The sequence below is a fragment of the Copidosoma floridanum genome, unplaced genomic scaffold, assembly GCF_036245765.1.
Source record: "Copidosoma floridanum isolate Cflo_tuat_1 unplaced genomic scaffold, Cflo_Japanese_pri ptg000006l, whole genome shotgun sequence".
Classification (NCBI taxonomy): Eukaryota; Metazoa; Arthropoda; class Insecta; order Hymenoptera; family Encyrtidae; genus Copidosoma; species Copidosoma floridanum.
In genome coordinates, this window is record NW_028321883.1 from 2,541,766 (window position 1) to 2,563,151 (window position 21,386).

General features: G+C 34.6%; 1 protein-coding gene across 2 annotated transcripts in view; it reads left to right on the forward strand.

Moving 5' to 3' along the window:
• Positions 1–21,386, forward strand: part of Exo84 (exocyst complex component Exo84) — a 276,725-nt gene that overhangs the window by 87,947 nt on the left and 167,392 nt on the right. The window lies entirely within an intron of this gene.

A 21,386-nucleotide genomic window follows, 5' to 3' on the forward strand; every position in this document is an offset into this window, starting at 1 on the left:
TGTGCTGTGAACCACGTTTGCAACTTTCTTTTATTGTAGTCATCGTAACATCGTAAATCTTTTAATGTGTGTTGTGGTAGTGCAGTACTCTTGCCTACACACCTACACAAGCTTAGAGCGTGCTTGTGTAGCTTGTGGTCGCATAGATACGTTCATACCGGTGGTTGTATGCTGCGACTCATGTAGTATTGCTTTGGCTCATAGATTATTTTGCTGTGTATTTTGAAGTTGCAAATGTAGTAGCAAAGCAAAGCAGTGCAGTAGCAAACTCTTGCTCGCACACCTACACAAATTCTTTGCACATTTGTGTAATACGGTGACCTCATAGATGCTTCCATTCGTGTTGGTTGCGTGCTGAGAGTCACTATTGCATATTATTTTATTTTGATTTTTGTATATTTATTACTTTTGCTGTGCCACAGCAGCTTAGCTTCAGGCTTCTGCTCGCGCACTAAGCAGGTGTTTATTCATATTAGTGTTTTTATTTTGTCGTATGTTACGGAATTTTAGCATCAAAGATGCTGCTAAATAATTTCTTTTTTATAAATTATAAAGGCCTCAAATAATATTGAGCTGAATCAATCAAACAAGTAGTGCAACAATGGTTCATTCAAACTACGTCAGCTCGTTGAAAATTCATTGACTCAAAACTACGGTTTCTGATGGCGTTCTCGTGCAGTTTGCTGATACCCTGGATTTCTACATGCAAGTCAGTTAATTAATAAACAGCTAGAGATTTTGAAGTCATTACTAAATTTTATTTACCAAGTTTTGTTAAATTCCTTAATTTATATTGCGAGTTTTTAAGTTGGGTTAACTCGAACTAATTTGCTATTGTTACGTACGATATGCTGGGCATATCATACTGACTCACCCTAGTAACAACAAGCCTACGCTAGTAGAGGACACCAATAGGGGGAACGAGCTTATATAAGGCCCTGCGAGACACGAATTGGGGCACTCGAGCGTCTTTTAGGCAAGAGACCGAACGATAAGTAGAAAACACCGCGCGAAACACACACACGCCTCTGCCTTCAAGAAGCTGATAAATAATTGACTAACAAGTTGAGTTATTTTCGTGACGCACCTCCTTACCAGCTTCTTAGTCCTACGTAACACTATAGAGATTAGTAGTACATGTACTAAATTTTACGTTTGCTTATTTTGTTTGAAAATTGCAATTTATTCAAGAAAATATTGTAGATTTTGAACGCATTATTTGGCTGATATCTGTAATTAAAAATTTTAGTGCTCAAATAGTCGTGCTTACATATAATTAGTTATTAATCTCAAATAGTATTTATTGCGATTTTTGGCTTTGATTTAAACTTCAGTAATTATTAAAATTGGTAAAGCAACTTTATAAATTAAATATCTATGTTAGTTTTCGTTCAAGAGATTCTGACACTAATGGAATAAATAGATTAATTTAGTTGGAATCACGAATGCTTCTGCTCGAGGCTTTTTGAGCAGAAAAGAAAACATTGTCCTTTTTTATGATTAAAATTTACATATTACTGAACTCAAAAACGGTTCAACCCCAGAAAACCCAAAGTACTACGTTAATATTGACATTCTAAATCTAATTGACTACTGTGGCTCATTTTTTCTTAATAACAGCGCTCAAAATTTAGTTACACCAGTTCTTGATATTTTTCTGTTTCAAAATACTGATATCAGCAATTGCTGCAACATTTACTATTATTTCAATTGATTTTTTATCTAAGCAGTCTCTTTGATTATAGCGATGCTTTCATTACAGTTTTATACACAGTCAAATTGTTATTATATAAAGTTCTGTACTTAAGTTAGTTTGAATCTCATTTTATTTAGCGTCTGCTATGTATTATCTGCAAGATCTATTATAACAGATAATATAACAAATAAACAAATAGACTCAAACCACTTTAAGTAATTTTATCAAGTCTTGAAACTTAGCTTCTGTTAGATTAAGAGCAACATATAATGATTTCGAAGTTGTACTTTTGTTTGGGGCCAAGTTTAATCTAAGGTGTTGAGCATTATTATGCTTTATTTAAAAAATCGACAAGTATTTGTAATAAGCGAGCGCACTCTTTTTCGTATTTTTTCTTTGGTATTTAAGTTAAATTTTTGCTCAAAAACATTTTTAATTTTTGCTGATTAAAGTTCAGCAAGGTGGGAAATATGTTTAGTTAAAAGTTGTCTGTATTTGTATTTTGGCGCTAGCAGGGCTGCCCTCAGAACTAGGATTTTGCTCCAGGTCGACCCTCGCCCTTCGCTCTCACGCATACCTTGCCAAGCTCGCTCAGTACAACTGTGAAACATTTGAAAGCTGTATTCGTCCCTTTTTATTTATTTATCTTGGAACTCAACAAAGAATTAGTAAGCTTTCTTTTGATTTACGTTAAAGCTTTCTGCCAATGCATGTATGTAAGTTATTTATTAGATCTTTAAACATAAGCTATTTTAACTAAAAAAATTAAGAGTTTTTTTGAGAATTTATTTTTTTCATCACGTTTCCACACCTCTGTAAAACAAAAAGTGCTCTATTTCTATAGTTGAATCTCGATTAACAGATCAACCGATATGTTACTAATTACTAAATAAACATGATCGTTTGTCTGTCTTACTAATATATAAAGCAAAGTTGCTAAAAATCTTGTAATCACTAACCGCGAAAACTACTAAACCGATTTTGCTGAAATTTTGCATACTGATTCTTGATGATTTCGAGATGGTTTTTGCATAGTTTTTTTTCTTGAAAAAGTAAATAACAAGAACGAAAAATTAGCTCAATGTTTTGCTAAAATAAGCTAGCTTTGCGCTTTAGCCCAGTAGGATCCGCTAGGTGGCGTCGAGGTAAAACTGATACCGATACCGAGGTAAGATATCAAATACATCAACAAAGGAACTGATCGTGTTACTTTTTAATTTGGAAATGTTGATGAAAATGCCAGCTGTGCCAATGGAAGCTATATTTGTTCCTCAAAAGAATTATGGCGTTTTTTCGATTTTGAGATTCACGCGCGATATCCTACAGTCTTACACTCAGATGTCCACCTTGAAAATTATTAAAGAGCTTACATCAGTTAGCAAAATGTTAATAAGTTATCGAAAATCTGAGAAAAACGAGATTGACTGCTTTTTTTAACTTTGCATAATAGATGATTTTGCTACAACTCTTTTGTCTTACGAAGTTATCGCGTATTACCGATGGGACAATAATAAATTCGTGAAAAGAATGTAAGGAAAAAATATTCCAGGCTAGCCAGGAGTAAAAAAAGATTCAGCTATAGGTAGAGTTTATCATCCATCTTCGAATGTTACTCCAATATGTTCAAGGCCCAACTTTGTTTGAGTACTTGAAAACTATTGATAGTCTTTCTCAACCAACTTTCAAAGCTGCCTGCAAAGTATTTGATTTATTAAAAAATGGTGATCAATGGAGAAAAAACACTAGAAGATGCTGCTTTGTCTAAAAATCCGTCTAAATTACGTGACTTATTTGCAATCATTTTAGTTTTTTTCGAGCCATCGCAACCTAACATTTTGTGGGATATATTTAAACAACAATTATGCAAAGAAATTCTTCAATCTTGAGAAACTGAACTTAATAATTTTTAAATTGAATTCTCTGAAGAAATATTCAACAAAAGTTTAATTGGAATTCAAGACAAAGTTTCTCTTTCAGAAAAAAATTTGCCTGCATTTGGGTTAAATGCACCTGTTCGAGATAAACTCTGCATTAATGATCTTATTGAGCATGTAATGAGGTGTGGTCGCGATTGTAACTATTTAAATAATTTTGTTGAGCAAAATCTTCCGAAGTTGGTTCCAGATCAATGACAAGCTTTTGATTGTATAATTGATGGTGTCCTGCATAATAGTGGAAAAATCTTCTTCCTGGATGCTCCTGGAGGCACTGAAAAAACATTCTTAATCAATGTTACGTTGGCCAAAACAAGATTGGCTGGAAAACTGTCCCTTGCTGTCTCATCTTCTGGCATTTCTGCCACTCTCTTGAGTGGAGGAAGAACAGCTCACTCCACTTTTTAACTCCCATTATGTGTTTTTTCTGGAGAAGATTATACATGCCCTATACGCAAAAATGGTCCTCTTGGAAAAATTCTTCAAGATACAATATTTATTGTATGGAATGAGTGCCTAATTAGTCATGGAGCTCACATTAAAGCAGTTAATAGAACATTGCAAGATTTACGATCCAACCAGAAACTAATGGGTGGCATTACATTTGGTTTTGCTGGTGATTTTAGGCAGACGTTACTAGTAATGCTGAGAGGAACTAGAGCTGATATTATTGATGTCTGTTTGAAATCATCATTTCTCTGGCATTATATAGAGTCTCTCCATTCGCGTTCTAATATGAGAGCACCTCTCTGTGGAGGAAACACAGAATTACTAACACAGCTGTTAAAAATTGTCGATGGCGCGATGAAAAGTGAAAACGGTTTTATCACCATAGATCAATTCATTGGAAAACTGGTTACAACTGTCGATGATCTTATTTCTGAGGTTTACCCAGACATTGAAAATTTATCAAACAAATCATACTAATAGTTATGTGGAAGCGCGATAATTTTACGGAGCAATTTTACAGCAGAGAAAATTGACATCATTATTCTTTAAAAGTTTGCAGCTGATTCTCGAGTGTACCTCTGTATTAATTCAGTCATCACAACTAAAGATGTTGTTAATTATCCTCAGAAATTTTTAAACTCCCTAACTCCATCAGGATTTCCACCTCATAAGTTGAGTTTGAAAGTTGGATCTCCGATTATGCTACTACGTAATCTTCGACCGCTGAACCTGTGTAATGGAACTAGACTGCAAATTAATCTGCGAAATAATGTTATTGAAGCTACTATTTAAACAGGTCCAACATCAGGACAAATCGCTTTTATTCCAAGAATTCGGATGATACTAACTGATTTACCTTTTTCAGTTCAAGCACTTACAGTTTCCTGTCAAAGTTTCTTTTACCATGACAACTAACAAGTCGCAAGGACAGACTTACAATTTTGTGGGTGTAGATTTAATATAAAACTGCTGTTCACATAGACAACTGTATGTCAGATTGTTTTAATTCCTTCTGGAAATAAAACTAAAAATGTTGTGTATACTGAAATTTTGTGATTAAAAAATTTAGTATCAACTAAGGATAAAGGAGAACGTCAATCTCGAAATAGAAAAAATACTTTAACTCGACACAATCGAACACACTGACAGCGTGTATGCATACCTTTTAAAGTGGTTTTGAAGTCTGATGGGTCAGTCCAAATATGTTTAGATGCAAGATACATAAATGAATGCGTAATGACCTCAATGGTGCAGAAGAAATAGGAGAGGTCCTGTGAAAGCGTAGTAACATTGGTGTTATAATGAGTGTTGACTTAAGAGGTAGCTTTTGGCAAACTTCTCTTGATAAAAACTCTCGAAAATATAACGCACTTTTACACAAGAAATGCGCAAATCATTTTAAGATGCTCCTATTCGGATTAAAAATCAGCAGTGCTGCATGAACAAGAACTTTTAGCTATATATTAAATGGAGAAAAATTATTTTACAACAGAATAAAAACTTTTAGCCATAGTATGGGCACTCCACAAATTCTGGTCATTTATCTGGGGGACAAAAATATCTTTCAAATGCTACCATCACAACTTATAACCTTATACCTCCCCTGCCTAAATAATTCCCTTCTTTCTAAAATAGCATCCACTCAACTAACATTAAAAGAAAATTTGAGTCATAAGCAGTTAAGAAAAAGTTAAAAATTGGTGTAAAAAAAAGAAAAGAAAAATTTTTTACCGCTCATAAGTATAGAGCAAAATAACAATTAATAAATACCATACCCTAACCTTTTGAAACATATTTAGTTTCCTCGAAAAATTAATGGATTTTTTCTCATAAATTAAAAGGGGACCATGTTACTGGTCTTATTGTTTACTTAAAAATTTCCTTGATTAATTCAGTTATTTCTTTCAGTTATTTATTGCTTTTTCTTACAACTCCTACCAAGCATTTAATTTTAAAAAATTCAAGAATTAAAAAAATTTTGAATTCGATCTAAGTCATGGAAAAATAAAGTTATTTACTAATAACAAAAGTAAGAGTCTGCTCGCACCATTTCAATTAATTAAAATTTTTGATAAAAAAATTTTTTTTAATTCTATTTCATATTTAAAAAAAAATACTATCAGAAAATAGGGAATTATGTTAGTTTCTGTCAAAATTGCTGGGACAAGTTAATTATCCGAAGATTAAAATTTGTCAAAGTATTCATGAAATTTTTTACTGGCACAGCAAGCTCTAGGTCTTATTCACTAGGACTTGAACTCACCCTCCAACATGTAATTGAATTTTACAATTGTCTATTGGACCCTCATTTAAGGCCATGTACATCTAAACCATGCGTCACCAATGGTAATAATAAAGAGACGTTAAAAAAGCGAGTAATAATGTGTATTAGCACTGCATTAGTCGCATAAGAATGAATGGATCATCCCAATTAGTCATATTATCTTTTACATACTTTGTTTTGTCTTACTTAACTTTTTCACATTCATCAATAGAAATTTAACCGTATTAATTTACTGGTATTATTGGACTAAGGTAAAATTTAATTGTATTTAAAATTATTTACATTGTATATCTGGCATACAATTACTGAATATATTTGAGACCTACTCTTATAGTTTAGAAAGTTTATGTTATGTCAAAGCAATAAACAACAAAAAATTGTTTCAGTTGTAGTAATTGATTTAAATGAAAATTTTTAATTCATCGTATGATATAATAAAAAATTTTGTATTAAAATATCAGTGAAAATTAGTTGTAGAAGATTCCCAGTGTACGAACATTATTAAATACAATTGCAATTAATAAAAAAAAAAATATTTTAGGTTCTTACTTAAAGCGAAGCTTTTTATGGAACGCTCGGGATCTTGGCGGGAGAGTGACTTTCTAAAAGCTGACGTAGTTTTGCCACATAAGGTAAATGTCTCTATTCGTGGAACGTGTCCCTATTTTTGGAACATTAAAATTCATGTATTTGTTATGCGACATATTTGATAAAAAAATTGTTTCAGTCGTATATTTTATTTATCTTTATGAATTTACAAGAGAGGTTTCATTGTACATACGATAAATGACCAATATTAAAGATAATTCCATAACTAGGGACAAAGTCGAATATAATCTATCTTTAAAAGTGTCCATATTATGGTACCTAACTTTATCGAGTAATTTCTACAATTCTAATGAATAAATAAATGTTAAAATTGTTTCTGTTAAACATATTAGTGTTATACAAGCGAAAAAACTTTGATTGTCTTGAAATTTGAAATATTTTACTAAATTCAAGTTTTTAAGAAGTATCACTAATAAGAACATTATTCTGAAATAATATGTACAATTTTTTAAAATCATGTACATTTTGGTCTTATAATCTTTTTATAACAAAGTAATTCTCTAATTGAGAACCGTATTCAAAAATGAAAATGATAATGGTAAATTTATAGCGCACCAGTAAAAACCAAAATTTCTACCATTAAAGCTCAAAATTACGAAAAAAAATTAAAGAATTAAGTATGATAAAATTTTTAGTCATTGTAGGGACATTTACCGTACTAAACGTCTGCTATAATAATTTCTCTCCATGTATCTCCTATCAGCTGTACATTTAAAAAAAATTTCATTATTATTTACTTTTTTCAGCAAACAATGTACACCTACATACTTGACAATCAATTGTTGAATATTTGTTCTAGAAGTGTGTGTATGTGTGTGTGTTGGTGGGGGGGGGGGGAATTCGCGGGCGCGCTCATATGCTTTGTCATGTATGTGACCTATACGTGTTTCGCATGCCAACTACCCCACCATTGGTAGAAACCAACTCATTACTACATAACACATAATTATAGGATATGAAAAGAGAGATTAGAAAGCCAAACTGTGTTTGCCAACTTTCAAAAAACATATAATTTTAATATAGGTAATAAAAGTGAAAAAAATAGAAATAAATTACAGTTTAAGTAAATTACAACAATTCACAAAACTATAATAAACATCGTAACTTTAATAATTTCTTGTGTTACACTTTTTATAATTATAAATGTTTTTTAAATACCGAATTTAAACTGTAAATTCGTGAAAATTGTACATTACCTATTATAGCCTGTATGTAAGGAAGATTTTTAATCTTTTTTCATATCAAGGACCATTTGCTTTGACTTGTTACCCTATTTAAAAAAAATGAGGTTTCTTATTTTTACAGATTGTTGTAGAGTTAAATGTTTTGGTTTAAATAAAAACGTAGTTTGGTTCTCTAAAAAAAGATTTTTCTAGAAGTTTTGCATTACTTTCATCACGAAATAGGAGACAGTTCTTATTAGGTCAAGTTTATGTTTGTTAAGACAGAATTAGGTATTAAAGAGAAAGATCTATAAATTAATAATTAACTTGTAATTAATGGTTCTCAAAAATATGAATCATTATTTAATTGCATTGAGAGTCAAGTATTGATACATACCTAAATACCATAAAAATGTTGAATTCTTAATAAACGTAAGCTTCAGTTGTCTAAGGCACGTCTTAGGTAGTATTTGGTAGACCTTACAGCTACCTCGTACAGCCCGCCAAAGTGTGAAGTAGAAAGGTGAAGTGCCATTATGTAATAATGAAAGTGAGACTATCGATAAAAGAAATTAAATTCTTTGAAAATATTCAGAGCTCTTCAAGTTCTGATTCTGCACTCATAAAGTTTGCATTTTGATCTCTATACAGCTCAGAACAATGGCCATGCCGAGGAGTGAACTGTTGAAAGGTGAATGAGAGAGCTTAAAACATACAATCTTCAACTACCAGAAGGCGCACTTTGGGAGTGACTAAACACCCAAAAAAGGTAATGCGTCTCTTAAGCGTTCTTCTTTCACGGGTTTGAGATAATGAGACGAAAATGTGTTGTAATATAAGTAACTTAGTACATCGTTTATCATGAACATAGTCTCGTTTATAATAAACTGTTCGTACATCGTTGAGATGTAAACGTATGCTCTTATATACAAGTACTACTTTTTTCCTTTTTTTTTGTTTATACTGGGTTACCACGACAGCCTATTGACCCAGTTTCGGGGGCCATCTACTCACCACCTATGTGTGGAGATGTATTGCCGCACCCATTTACGAATCCCTCAATTGAAACCGTACGTATGACATACCATGGGCACAGTGGGGCATCTCCGGTTAAACACCGTGCCAATTAAGCTGGTACTCTCTGCACCAATAGTGCATTGGATCCACTCGCTACTGTCTAGCCTTTCCTTGGAGAAGACTCCGTGTTTCAAGACGTCTACTCCTCGCTGGTTAAGCCAGCGCTCTCTAACGAAGCATCGAATCAAGGCTAATTAGCACCTCCGGAGAAGCCCCATCTTTGCAGGAACCAGTCCTCGCCAGCAAGGCCAGTGATCCCTGCCTGGCACCTGGCATCAGATCCACTAATTTCTACCTATAGCCCTAACACTATTCCGCATTCACCCATGTCCGAAGATCTGTGGGGCAAGGAAAAGCCTTAAAATTACTCTGAGAGAAATTCCACGGAAAAATTCGCCCCGCAACAGCCGAGGTTGCATAGAAACTTTTTCCGGTGATAACAGTTTTTTGAAAAAATCTGCACTCACCAGAAATGGAACGCACGACCCTTAGAACAGCGTTGTATCAGTAACAAGCATGCTTACCACTGAGCCAATGCCGCTTGCTATATACAAGTACTACTTATCGTAAGGTGGCAACAGAGTCGTCAATGTACTCTCGATATCGTTAATCGCTCACGTATTCTAGCAGAGAATAGTCGCTGTGTCTCACTGAGCAGTTGCTGAACATATATATAATTTATGTAAAGCTATATCTGGGGCAAGACAGCTTCTTCTGCCATTGAACTCACAGAACCGTTGCAAGCATCGTCTTGCTCCAAGAGCTATCTTCACCATCCATCAGTCACTACCAGTCTACAACGTCCCTCTTTTATTTCGTCCAATACTTAAGCTAGCGTAGAAAGACGCCTTTCCTCTCTTGCCACTGCACTCGAAAATGACACACGATACTAAGAGCCCTCATGGCTTCCTTGCTATAATTTTGGATCCAAATAACGAATGATTTGTTACTGTTCATCGAGCGTTGCATCACTAGCTTTACCAAGGTCTCTTCTTATCCTTGGACCCCAACGCTCTCGTTTCAAAATTTCGTTGCTAAGCTGCTTTAGTTCCGATAATTTTACCTAGCCAACAAATCTTATTTTTAAAATTTATATAATAGAATATATTAAAATAGTTTCCCATCATGAAAAATCAAAACCCTTATTGAGTTTGGCTAAAAAATTACGCTTAGTCCAACTTAGTGACAATTGACCAATAACAATACAAACTTGGAGTGAACCTAAAAATGGATTTCAGATTATTTTCAGGATAGATATATCCTCGGCATTTTCTAGTGTATTATTCAGTAAACAAATGGATAAATCTAGTGGTAAGTCATTTAGAACAGCTAATGAAAAGAAAAATAGACCATTCGTAAAAAGAAAAATCTTTTAACTTCTTAAAATGATAAACTTCTAACACATTGATCTAGTCTCATCCACTGTTCGATCTCTTGGAAGACAATCGTTAAAATAAAATTCCTCCCAAATAATTTTGGCTGCTAATAATCATGACTCCAAATAATCATATGGCAAGTGGCGTAATACGTATAGCTCTAAATACAGAACTGATAATCCATAGGTAACGATAATAATTATATAAGTGCTAACATGTACAGAGGTCATATGTCCTCGTAAAATGGCTTAAAACTTCTGATTCTTGAAATTCACAGGAATTTGTCGAAACAGTTTCTCGATATTAAAAATAAATTAAGTTGGTGACATAGCCACTGAATAATTATTTTAAAAACGTTTGCTATCAAGTTTTCTTTAGTATGCAACATTGTGTTAAGAGAGTCAATATAAGTTTATTTTTTGTAACCATTAGAGACTACTCCTACTTTCATTTTGGACTCTGATTTTTTCAGATTTCTGTCATCTAGAAAACAATAAATAGCTCCTTAAGATCAGTTAATATATTTATGTGACTAGGGCTTAAATAATTCTTAAAGCCATAGAACAACTTATTTATAAAGTGTAAATAAGCATCACAAAGTTTATTATTTCGAAATCTTCGTCTTGATAAAAACCATAATAGTTCTGATGAAGAGATGATAAGATTTTGAGGATGACATTAAAAATATCACCTTTTACAATTATAGCATAAACTGAGACATTCAACAATATCAACAATACATTAATTTTATCTAGCTTATAAAAATCTAATTTAACCGGAATTTAATCTCAAAACCTTGCCAAATCAAGGTATTTACTGCCAATTTGTGGTTGATGGAACAAAATTTTAGGAACTATCAACGCTTTAACCTTACAGATAAGGATTGATTGTAAGACTAATAAAAGATTTAGCTTTAATCAAAACCTGATTACTAATTTCTAAAAAAAAATGTGTTCACTTTTATTTGCTGTAGAAGCATCGTTTCTGACAAGAACACTTTACAATAGAATGAAATTGAAAGTAGTTAAGAAATAGTTTAAATCCCTGAAGTATTTAGTTTTTCTCTTCTTAGAGTTTTTTCTTGAACGTATTGCACGATAACATAAGGTAATATTGCTTCCTATCATTATAAACGGGTTTATTTATAACCTTTTTATGTCAACTAACAGATTTACTTAGCTTAGTAAAGGAGTTATTTACGGAAAAACAAAATTAAGTGTTACAAAAAAATGATTCTAATGTAAGAGTTTGATAATAAAAAAAAAATCACGATACTGTTGTAAGGTAGGAGGGTCTGCACATTTATCAAGCTGCTTATGTCACTCGTTGTTAGGTTAATAACTAAATTTCCTGAAACTGAATGCTATAAGAAGATGTTATAATAGACTAGATGCCGGAGACTTTGGCTTGCATTTTCTGGGTGAGAGCAATGTTTCAATTGATTCTTAAAAATTTTTTACCGTAAAATACAATTATCGTTACCCACACTGTGTAAAAGTTGTGCTTCATTTTTTAATTTAACTATTTATTGAAAAAAAGTAACTTTTTTACGCTTCGCTTCATATCACCTTTCCTGTGAATTTTTGTAGTTCATACCTGTAGAGTTTTTGGTTCCTTGCTTAACTATCTAAAAAGTGAGCCCACGTAGAGATCGTTAAGCATTTCTGTTTAACGGTAAATAGCGTTCCAAATTAAAAAATGTGCTTTTTTACATATTTAAAATTTCATGATTAATAATACCTAGAAGTTTGACATTTTTCGAAATTGTCGATGATACTATTATATAATAATGATATAATGTTGATAATACTATTATAATAATAATATTAACAATCGCACCAAACTTTATCAAAATTAGTTTTGAACTTACTGAGTAATTCACGATTTTTTTTTTCATTAGTTGCAAAATGTCCCTACACTTGTACAAAATAGAAGGACCTTTTAAACCAAGGCAGAAAATTTAAAAAACTGTCAAAGTCTTGTATTCCGTTATAATTTTAAAAAAATATTGATTTTGACCGATTTAATGACAATTTTGTAGTGATACTACTTTTAGACACACGTATAAGATAATATAACTTTTTTAATTAAACGTCTTGAGAATTTGCTTTGATATTGTTCAAAATCTGCTATTTTTTGATAAATTAAAAAAGAGAACATCCTAACATGCTCAGGAGCTGAGATATATTTTTTTTTTTCAAAACTCCTAAGCCGTTAATTGTGAACTGATCCGGCTGAAACTTGCACATGTTGTTGTTTAATACTTATATTTTTATTTAAAAAATTGAAGCGATCTGTGTGCAGCCAGATAATGATGAAATTTCGGTAAAACAATTAGGACTGTATTCGCGACGTGCGCCAAATTCCTAGTTTCAGTAGAGGGTAAGAACCACTGCGGCGGTGGTGGCTCTCCGAGGGCAGCTTGACGAAAAGAGAGCAAGTGGTTTTAAATCTTTCATGATTGCTAAAATTTCGTTTTCTCAGCTTTCTCTGCACGTAAAAAAACCCATTTGGCATTGGTTTGGGGTAGTTTGACGATACATAATTAAAGATTATTATGTGGTCTTGGTTCGAAAGATTCAACTGTTTTGTACAAGTGTAGGGACATTTTGCAAATAATGAAAAAAAAAAAAATCGTCAAGTACTCAGAAAGCTTAAAACTAATTTAGATAAAGTTTGGTGCGATTGTTAATATTATTAGAACTAAGTTCTTTATGCCACGTGCTTGGGGGGCTGAAATTTTGAAAACGACAGATTTTTATGAAATGAAAGTCGCTTACTGGAAGTCTGTTCCTAAAAAAAAAAAAAAAAGAAAAAAAAACCGCATGGCTATCAAGGTGTTACGACTACCGTATTTTTATAGTCTTCATTAAGTATGCTACTGGAAACATAGTTTCAAATTATTAAATTGTTTAATTGACCTTACAAATAATAAATATATTTTCTTAAAGATAAATTAAAAAAAAAAATTTAATTAGCACAAATATGGTTATGTAGATGAAATCGGATAAGGCGCGTTATCACGTATTTAATATAAGTATTTTATGCATTTGATGCATAAAATACTTACCGATTTTTTTTAAACCTAAGCTTTTTTTTAAATATAAGTGCAAGTGATCGTGCAAGTGCCAATGCAAGTGGCATAAGTGCACAGCTCCCCTCAACGTCAGCCCTGACACATAGCCGGCCAGTGGACCAGCAATCCCTTGAGCTTGGTAGCCGAGATTCCCGCGTCAACCGACGCAACCTCCAGCGGGAGCGCAGCCCGGGCTCTCTCTCTCGGGCCACAACAATACCGTCCGAAATCGCCAAGGAACTCGCGAGCCAAAAAGAACGGATCGAGTACTTGAAGAAAATAGTGAGTGAGTACTTAGTTCAGCTGGAAAATTCCATCCAACTGATAATTTCTTTAAAACTCTCCAACGAGGAGAAAGACGCGACTATTGTAGCACTCTCTGCAAAGTCACCCCGCACAGCGAAAACTCCGCTACCAAAAGGCCCGGGTTTTGTAGTACCGTCACCTCTAAATCGACCCCTTAGTACTGACCCCTTAAATCTCCTTAACTTTTCCTCTCTGGAAGCCTAAAAATTCCCCCCGCTACCAAATAAGGTAAACAACAATCCGGCCAATTCGGCCAAGCAGTCGGCATCGAAGTACACACCACCTCATCTGCCTCCATCTGGGTCATCTCCCTCTATTCTCCTCCAACGGATGATCCAAACCTCCAATGCATAATCCCGCTGTTTGACTCCAACATTACTACGATAGTTTCTGGTGATTTGAACGCCGAACACAAATCGTGGGGATGCAAACACGAAAATCCTATGGGTCGTTCCCTCCTCACATCAACATAACATCAACATTGAGGTTTCGAGTGAACTGACTCACTATCCCAGCTCACCAGACTCAGACCCAGACATCTTAGACATATTCCTGACGAAAAACTTGACCATCCCTACGGAACCACGAACATCCCCAGACCTCCCTTGCAACCATAACCCAGTCTACCTAGAGATCCCAAGATCCCTTCTCACCATACCCGTCACCACCAGCTGCATAGACTGGGTCCACCTTGCGTATAACCTCGAATCCTCCCCATTTAAATGTCGTTCCATCAGGTCCCAAATGGAACTCGACATAGCAGTAGACGAATTCGCTGACGAACTCAACAGATGCACACAAGAAGCCACCACAACAACCACAGCTCCCCAACACACACTTAAACTCCCTGGCAACCTCCTGCGTCTCATCAAGGGAAGAAAAGAGTCCAGAAACTCTGGCAAAAAAGGAGAACCCCCGAACTTAAAGTTCATCTTAACTCTCTTGAAAGAGAAGTCAAATCCAAAGTCTTTAACTCCGAAACAAGGAATTTAACAAATTCATAGCCGAGGCGGAGTCCCAATCAAGGAATGCTTGAAAGGTCGTTAAAAAACTCCGTAACAAACGGCCTTCCCTCCCCCCCTTCAACAAGGGAACAAACTCTACTCACTAAATTTGGACAAAGCAGATCGCTGCAAAATCAATGCTCCCCCAACCTTAGCGCTCAAGAACTAGCGCAGGAACATGCGAGGATCACCCACACGGTGCAGCAACTGGTCCTTGACAATCCAGATTTTGAACACTGCTCACCCTTCAAAATGAGAGGCATCATCCGCTCCCTAAAAACTTGAAAAGCTGCTGGCAGTGATAGTATCTCCAATAGCGTCCTGAAAATCCTCCCTTAAAAATTCATCACGGCGATTTGCAACATCACCAACGCCGTGATGCGCTTTCGTTATTTCCCGATTGCGTGGAAGGTGGCTACGATCATCTGCTTCCCGAAACCGGGAAAACCCCTCAGCAACCCAGCGAGCCACAGACCCATTAGCCTACTCTCATCGCCCAGTAAAATCACTGAAAGCGTCATTCTTACCTGCCTAAACAAGCACGCCACGGAAAATAACATTCTTCCAGACGTGCAGTACGGTTTTAGAGCCAGACATTCGGCCGTACACCAGCTTCTGAGAGTTACCGAAGACCTCTCCGATAGCCTCATCCACAAAAACTTCACCGAGATAGCTTTCCTAGATGTACTGAAGGCCTTCAACAGAGTTTGGAACGAGAGCCTCCTGTACAAGCTTATTCAGTGAGGTTTTCTACACTACCTCATCGGCAACGTCAAATCTTACCATTCGGACAGATTCATTCGCCTTAAAGTAGGCAACTCCCTCTCCGACCCCCGTCCAATAACCTCCGGAGTCCCCCAAGGCTCCAAACTATCACCCACCCTTTTCAACATTTTTTGTCATGACCTGCCCCAGCGCGAAAACATCAACACGTACGTCTATGCAGATGACGTCGCGGTCAGCTGCACGTCAAAACAACACTTACGGTGCACCACCTTTCTAAACGAGCACATCGTCACTCTCCATAACTGGTATAGTCTTCGAAAATTGGTCGTAAACGAAGCAAAGACTATAGCCATGCTCGTCTCTTGAAAAAATCCACGGAAGAAACTGCAGAAGATAAAGGTCAACGGAGTAGAAATTGACTGGAGCTACTCCACCAAGTACCTTGGCGTAACGCTAGACCGTCGACTCACATACGTTCGGCACAGCAACAGCACCCGCGGTACGGCATATGGAACTTTCGTGCAACTAAAGCCCTTCTTCAACAACAAAGCAGTCTTCCAGAAGAACAAGCTGCGCACCTTCAACGCCATCATCAAGAGCATTAGCACCTACGCGATACCAACGTGGGGCGCTGCAAAGAGAAACCGACTACAGGGCATCCAGGGCCCTTTTATGAAGTTACTGAGGTCGGTCCTGGGCATTCCGTGGTATATCAGGAATACCCAGATTATCAAGGAGTTCAACATCGTCCCTTCAATACAAGCAGCCCCCGTCCTTGCGTCTAAAATCCGCGCCTCCATTATGGACCACCCAAATCCCACTATCACCGCACTCGCGAACCTTCAACCTGGTCGCTTTGACCTTATAAAACGTCCCTGCGCTCTAGCACAGAACACCAAGGACCCTCAATATACTCTAGGTCTTCCATCTCCCCTGCTTCCATTGGATGCATCATCTCCGTCTCCATGATCTTGACGTAACGAACGCGACTTCAATTCGTACGCTCCCTTCAGGAGCTCCCTACTATCCGCCGTATCCTCTACGGCCTCAACCTTATACAACACTTACACTAAGCACAAGTACGCTTCAAAATATACAATATCCAGCGGACTCACACATCCACACACACACATACAATAACACAAAATCTAAGCTTCTCTAACTCTATTCCGGCGCAAGCCAAGATTCGAGCTTCGCTCAGATGCGTAAGTGCCCCCTCCTCTCATCTCTTCGAGAGCGAGTTGGCCTCCGAAATTCTCCGTTATTTTCCTTCTCCTCTCTCCTCTTATGCCTTTTTGTCTTCTAGGCGAGTGGTCCTCACGGACCTGTCCCATGCGAGGAGGTTAGTTTTTAGTCGGTAGGCACACCGGGTGGATCCGACACTACCCCCGGATTAGCTGGGGTGTCTATGAAGATTCCCCCCCCCCCGCTCCATCAAACAAAAAAAAAAAAAAAAATTAATAAATAAATAAACTTTTTAAGTACATTTTAACAATGTACATTTTACTTTTTTTAGTAAAATTACGAATGCTCAATATTGTCAAAGATATAGAAAAAAACTTATATTACAAAAACAAATGTCTCAACTTGACACTACATTATCTTCATAAATTAGGATCTTTAAAAGTATTACACGTTCTTATATTTTTTACTTAAAGTTAACAAGAAATAAATCTTTTGTATTTGCTACAAATTCGAATTTAATTGTTCAACATAATAAAATTTCAATTTATTTTAATTTTAATTTTTAAATTTACATTATACTATTAGTTTTTAATTATTATTTCTTTTTCTTTTCTTTTTTTTTTTTTAGAGAACAAAAAATAAAAAATCAGGAGCCAAGACAAAACATATGCACAAATTTACACCGGAATGCCTCGTTACATGATGATCCACGCTCGAATATAGGACTCTGTCTGTATACCAATAGAATTTAGTAATACCCTGTATAAGTATAGTGTTACACAAAATTATTAGATTGTATATTTTTCTCAGGTTTTAAATGCCTTTGCTTCTTAAAACAATTTGTAGGGTTTCGAAAAAAATTTCTGTACAGAAATATCATAGTAACCTTTAGTTTGACTAGAAAAATACAAAAACATTATACAAAGAATCTGTTTTTGAAGCACGCATCTATTCTCAAATGCTGCACATTAATATAGCAAATAAGTGTGTAAAATGAAAGGAAGATATCCGAAATCTGAGAAAACTATATAACTCAAGAATTCTGGAAACGAAATTATAAGGTTATTTTTTTCGTCAAATTCTAATATTTTTACTTCTTTAAGAAGGCAGGTAAACCTACCGAACCTTTAAAACTATTTTCTTTTTTGTAAATTTATGTACTAAAATATGTATATCTTCCTTTATTACATAGTTTTTTAAGGGAATTCAGTCTCTAACCCCCTCCGTCCCCTTCTTTTCCCCTTCCCATCCCTCAAAATACTTTGTTATTCGTTTATTTTCTTGCTGTTTTTTATGTAGCATAAAAATATTTACTCCTTCCATTCTTCTACGTCCCCCTCCTTCCCCACACACACTCTTCCAATTCCACTCAACTTCTACTTATTATTTAATATGTTTAAAATGTAGAATCGTGCCAAAAAAAATGTATGCTAATATTTGAGCATATCAGGACTGCACTTAAATTTTTTCAGATTTTTCACCAGAAAAGATTTTCAAGAAAACAATTATTAAATATTAACAGTTTAACACAGTCTTTTAAGAGACAACAAAGTTAAGTTGCCTTTTAACTAAAATTAGGGCACGTTATAAATATGTTAGATTAAAAAAAACGTTATTATAGATACTTCAGTACAAAAGGAAGTTGTTCAACAAAAAAATCACGATTCACCAAACATTTTTTTTTAATATAATAAATTACAGTCATACAGTTTGAAGTTTGTAGAGTGCAAGAGGAGGTGCGGGGCAAAGGGGACACATCTGCGTGGGCAGGGGTGACCCCCTGCTCCTCACCTCTCTAAATGATACTCCTAAACCTCATTAAATCATGTGTGTAGTTAGGTTTGCCGGGCCTAATAGTTTGGGGAATGATTGCGTTTTATTGGATAGTTAACGTTCGCGGAATTGATATTGCCAATCAGTTCGAGTGTTATACAAGAGACTTCGACATCTTTTTTAAGAACTCTTAAACTTATACGATAGTAAAATTTTTCAGAACAATTTCCCATGATAATTTTAAAAAAATAAATAATTTGTGTGATAAAATGAAAACTTATTTAAAAAATTTTGCATTGTGAATTTTCGTATGTCTTATAAATTTTTTGAACTTATCAATACTTTTTTACGTTTTGTAAAAATTTGTTTAGTTTCACATCTATTGTAAATTTTTATATACCTATTTAAATGTGTTGATCACAAAAATTTTTTGTTACAAAGTATGCATTTAATTATTTCGTCTGAATTATGATTTTTTTGATATCTCATGAAATTTTGTTGTGAAGTCAGCGCAATACTATAAGTATACATGTGAACTTACTGCAAGTAACTTATGCACATTTGACGTGCTTCTAAGATATATACTAATAACATGGTAAAACAATGCGGACATCTGCATAATTCCTGATTTGTCCACATAATTAATCCCCCTTATACATGTAAAGATGATACGTTGTATTCTCTTTAAACTGCGGTGTTGCCTACGTATGCGTCATAATGTCACTATTTCATAGGATCAATATCCAACATATAAGTTCGACGTTTACAACACTGATAAGAGCAGTACGAAACGAATTCTCGTCTTATACACATGTTAAGTTTAAAGGAAGATGTAGTGAAAGTGAAACTGAATTGTAATAATAGGCTTAAATGTCGTTTCTCTTTTACAGGTTTGTAAATAATATCATATTGTCATTATTAGTGTAGTTTGAATTGAACAAATATAATATCTCTTCTACAAAAACTTAGTTGGCTTATTAATTTAGTTTCAATAATCCCTAACTACCTTATAAAACGATATTTTTGTCATAAACAAAAGAAGAGTTATGGAGAAGTTACTATTTGAATTTGCAGTTATAGCTGCAGAAGATAAAAAGTCTAATATATACGCCATAATCTCAATTACTACGGAAGAAGAAAGAATTTTCAAGATACCTGATACTCTATGGCTGGCGAATTCGCATACAACTGTTGCAAACACAGCAATTCTTAAACAAATCCAAAACTCGTTAAAAAGAGAAATCCATAACTCGTTAAAAAAGAGAAATACAGGTTTGTAAATAATATCATATTGTAATTATTAGTGTAGTTTGAATTAAACAAACATAATATCTCTTTTATAGAAACTCAGTTGGCTTATTAATTTAGTTTCAATAATCCCTAACTACCTTATATACATATAAATGGTCACATATGTCATTTTCTATAAATATATGTAATATAGGATGTCTGTGTGTATATATATAATACTACATAGTTGTACGATCTGATTACGTCACCAATCCCCTCACCATCCCCCTCCACTCGTTGCCCCTTAAAATTTTGAATTTTTTCTTTAGCTCCCTTTTAGATAAGTTAAAAAACTTAAAATTTTGCCGTTCCATTAACCCACTACAAAAATATCTTACAAAAATACTAAAGTAAGACTCTCTCGCCCCTTCACATTTTCATGTTAGTTGTTAAAATCAAATTATTAATCATAATTTACAACTACATGATGAAGAACACCTAACAAAACACAGTAAAATAATCATTTAAGTGATCACTTTATTAACATGATACATTTGTGTTAATCCTATAAGTTTTACACTGGTGCTAATAATTTTTTAACTATTTTTGTAAATAATGGCATATTTCATACAAAAGTAAGATCTGTAATGAATAAACTTGGCGTGAAGAATACTCTAAGAAAGTAATGTAAAAAAGAAAAAGAAATAAAAATGTTTTATTTAATCGCGTGGAGGCAGCCATTTCATTAGTATAAAAGTTGTCTATGACTGTTGACATAAAAAAAAAATTCTTTAGATCTTAAATATAGAAACTTTTTTACTATACTATATTTTCTATGACTGCTTTATTTTTGGAATCATTTTGTATTAATGTATTATTGAGATTTTCACATCTTGAAAGCAATACATACAGTTGACCGTGAAAAAAAAGGTTCTTTTATAATAAAATCCTAATCTATCAAAACTTTGGCCCTGTGATTTATTAATTATCATAGAGAAATGAAGAACCAAAGGAAATTGTGTTCTGTATAATAAAAACAGGATAGAGAAGTTTTTACCCGTACTATTTACGATGAACTAATCACGTTGTGGTGACGCCTGCACCACCAATGCCATAAGAGTACAAAACCTACTCCTGAATATAAATTGAAAGTGGGCGAAAACTGAAGCCAAGCTTGGCTGACATGTCGCCCATCTTGGTCGCAGCCTTGCACCTAACTTGGCCTACAGTAGGTTTGTAATATAAAGCTGATTTGGACGCAGCCTGGCCTTACTTGGCATTATAAATCCATCTGTAGCCAGGCTTAGTTGCTTGAACTGGCCTATGCGATTTAGATGGGCAGCCTGCTTTTATTTCTACTTGGGATGCATTCATGCTGACAAATTCAGTACCTAGACCCGGAATAGGTGGCGTAACTTGAAGGTCAATACCTCTGTCTAAAACATGATGGATAAATTCAGTTTGGATAAGGCATGTAATGATTTTCCAAGTTATTTT